General features: G+C 40.8%; 1 long non-coding RNA gene across 1 annotated transcript; it reads right to left on the reverse strand.

Annotated features, from left to right (window-relative positions):
- LOC109712239 lies at nucleotides 1,525-3,423 on the reverse strand. Its single transcript, XR_002216802.1, has 6 exons — nucleotides 3,293-3,423; nucleotides 3,051-3,147; nucleotides 2,896-2,962; nucleotides 2,731-2,798; nucleotides 2,551-2,615; nucleotides 1,525-1,547 (listed from the first exon to the last, which is right to left on the reverse strand). It is a non-coding gene; the product is annotated as an uncharacterized LOC109712239 (long non-coding RNA).

A 3,992-nucleotide genomic window follows, 5' to 3' on the forward strand; every position in this document is an offset into this window, starting at 1 on the left:
AGGGTTCTGTTAAAAAATATATTTTTATGCCGAAAATACCCCTCCGCCATCTCCCTGTTGCTTCGCCTCCCTCCGGCTCGCCACCTCTCCGCCGCCTCGCCGCCTAGCCGCCTCGCCGTCCTCCACTGCCTCGCCCTCACCCACATCCCCTTCGCCGTCCTCCGCCGCCTCGCCTTCGCCTTCTTTGCCCTTCTCCTAATGTCACCTACCTCGGTTTTCTCCTACTGTCGCCGAAATCGAGGGCGGCGAGGGTGCAGGAGGAGAAGGGGAGCAGGTGGAGAAGGAAATGGAGAGAAATCGTGGCCGATTGAGGTGGGAATCGCGGCCGAACGAAGGGGTGGCTGAGGAAGATGGGGAAGAAGACGACAATGGCGAGGGGCAAAATGGGCATTTTACACACCGTAACCCCCCTGTGAACATTTTTCATTTTACAGAGAGGCAAAGTGTAGGTTTTTAAATGTTAGGGGGGGGAAGTGAAAAAGCGGGTTATTACAGAGGGGTTTTCTATAATTTAGCCATATATATATATATATATATATAGAGAGAGAGAGAGAGAGAGAGAGAGAGAGAGAGAGAGAGAGTTGAGCTAGAATATTATCGATAGCAAATGGGCTCTGTTGCTACCCATTTATTTTCGATGATAGAGCCTTCAAATTGACGATCGGCACCGTTAAACAAGATCTATACCACTTGAAGTGTTTGGAAATCAAATTTCAAATATTTTCGACATCATTTGCCTAATGATCAAAGAGTTTCAAAATTTGTAATTTTAATGGTCGATATGAGGCTTTTTCTCGTTTAACGGTGTAAAGATATCCAAATCAATTGAATTTTTATTGAATAAAATTCTTTAACTATTTAAAAACAAGATCTATATCTTGATCTTGACTACAAGACTCCTATCATCACTTTTTTAAAGAAGTATTCATTTCATGCCCTCTTTTGCTGTCACTCGATGGAAATAGAGATAATATGAAAATTATCAGAAATTTATTTCAAACACTTCAATGATATAGAATATGTTCAAACGAGTGGCATCGATCGATTGGCGAAGTCCATCATAAAAAACACAATATGTGTGGCAGCGGACCCGTTGCTATAAATAGTATTTTAGCTCAACCTTATATTATATATATATGTTAAGTCCAACGGTACAGCGGAAAACATATCCGTACGTGCACGAGACCGCCTCACACTCAGTGTCTGTATCTAAGGCGGTCTATCAAAAAACAAGTCGATAGGAGTAAACATAAAAGAATCTATCCTGATATAGAGCATAGTAGAAGTCAAAAAACTATCAACATAGAGCAAAGGGGTACACACACAAAATCTCACTAAAAAGAGAAAGTATCACACATAATATCTTGTTCAACTATAAATATAATCAGGGTATACAAAAATAGGACAATGTGTCTCTCTAGTACATAGGGACATCACCCTCAGCCGTAACACCGAGTAGCAAGTGAATTCGCACATAGCATAGCTCTATGCAATTTAGCTAGACGCGACTCCCTTGCCACGATCCCTAGCCTCTCCTGTAGATGGCTCTGTAAAAACAACAATAAAAAGCGCGTGAGAACTATTAACAATAGTTCCCAGTGGATAAGCCGCCAGCCTCGGCGAATTACACCACTAGGCTCATGATGTACTAAATGAAAGGAAAAGTGATAATGGCATGATATCTATATGCAATGCTAGCAGGCAGTAGGCATCTAATCAACATGTAACAAAATTTCTGCAGTAATGAATCAACTGAATAATAGAAGCATGGCAACTATTATAGATATGAACATAAACATGGATGTGTAAGTAAATACTGTACATTATAACTGATGAGCATTCATTACTGTCCTTTGTCATTTAGTACTTTCATTTCATTCATAAGGACCCACTCAAGGTAATTCAGCTTGCGCCGCGCCTAATGGCCCCGTGGTAGTATACACTCTCCACGGCAATCCACTTCGGCGCCCAATCCCGCACGGGTGAGCAACTGTCGCGTAGGCCAACTCCGGAGTGCCGGCTTGTAGGGAGCTATCCTCACAAGCGTGTGCGAATGAGCACGATGGTAAGCAAGCAAAGTCCATAATCCAACATATCTCAAACATCATGGCATAGCATGCTATGTTCTTACTCTCGATCTATTGATCGGAATTCTCAATATAATAAACAACGAAACTTGCTAGGATTCACTAGATTAGTAAACACATAAAAGTAATGCCAATTTACATATTGCATTAGAAACTTCCCACTATTAATATACTATCAATAGGGTCAAAAGAATGTCATTATTCTCTACTTTGTAGAAGCATAATACTCTTATCACTTGGTTATTCAATTGAACTAAACAGGAATACTTTAATGCATGAATACTTTATGCATGACTACTCTCTACTTCATAGAGGTTTTATTCAATTGTCTTAAACAATGTGTCAAGATTATATTCAAGTCCTTTATTATTCACATAAACACAATAGCGCACAACCAAACCGATTCTCTAGTAACATATAGAATATAGGGGAGCTTCACTTGCTTTGGTTAGGTCAAACCCACCTATTACTAGGCTCCAATCAGTCCACAAGAGTCCCAAAACTTAGCTTAATCAAGCCTCAGCCCTGCTGAAAATAATGCATCAAAACCGTATCAAACATATATCCGCAATGTCCACTTTCGGTACACTTGTACTTAATACGAAGTAGTAACTTAAATCCCTGTTTTGGGCCAGCTTAATACCTCAAGTTAAGCCTCTAATTGCTCTCCAATGCCAACTGAAGGTGATCCCAAGGTCGGTAGCACTCTCGCTGCGGACAACCACTAAACGACATCAATATGCTTACATATAAGCTATTATAGTCGAATTCTTACTAAATCAGTTTTAGAACTGAAATTCCTGCTTACCTCAAGTTAAAACACCTTCTAGACCAGTCCCCAAGGTCACCAAATAAGCTCAAATTAATTCGGAAACCTGCTGCGAAGAAGCAATCTCAAACTGCGTCAAGTTACTCGGTTAACTCGCGTATAGTTCCGAAATAGCTTTAGAAATCATAATTTACCTTTAACTAGCTTTAAAGCAGCTTATCCCTGGTCCAAGATGGTTAATTCACAGCTAAACATCTCCTCTCAAGCTGCTGAAAACCTCCTCGAACTCAGCTGGGGGCAATAAAACCGAAACGCATCAAAATCGGATACTAAAGCACAAACTAGAGGGTGATTGAGCTAAAACCCTCTCTAAAGCTTTCTTTCAGCAACTACCAGCAGTAGACATGAAAAACTTTGTTAAAACACTTCACTTTACCTTTTAAAAGCTGACCCCAAGTTCATCCAACCAGCAAGCGTCGAACGGGACGTGAAATCGGCGCAAAACGGCGACTTTCACTCGTAGAGAGAGAAACCCTAGAGAGAGAGAGAGAGAGAGAGAGAAGGGGAGGAAGTTTGCTCTGAGCTCCAGCAACTTCTACAGAGCTCCTGGAGTCGTGCTGGATATAAGGGATAAGAACAGGAGACAAAAAGACCAAAAGAACCCTGCTGCCACGCACCTGCTGCAGCTGCTGCTTGCTGTACCGATACAGCATAATGCCTGTACCGGTACACAATGCAAAATCTGTCCAATTCGCAGAAGCAATGCACTTTCTTGGCCCCCGGCAATCCGTTCACTCTCTAACTTGTTCAAAAACTTATCCAAACCTTTTAGAACATGTAGGATAGTTCCACATATCATTCGACACACTCGAACTCGGCAATTTGCAAAAATTCAGTATATATATATATATATATATATATATAGAGTTGAGCTATGATACTTTTACAAGTATCACCATCATGATGCTATTAGGTTTTAAGCCATTGGATCTACTTTTTGATTATTAATAGCCCTTGGATTAAATACTATTTCACCTACCACCATCATCTCAACCTCACATCTCTCCATCCAAGGGCTAAAAACACACAAGTATCACCCCCATGATACTTTTACAAGTATTCTAGCCCTACTCTAT

This window comes from Ananas comosus, linkage group 6 (assembly GCF_001540865.1).
Source record: "Ananas comosus cultivar F153 linkage group 6, ASM154086v1, whole genome shotgun sequence".
Classification (NCBI taxonomy): Eukaryota; Viridiplantae; Streptophyta; class Magnoliopsida; order Poales; family Bromeliaceae; genus Ananas; species Ananas comosus.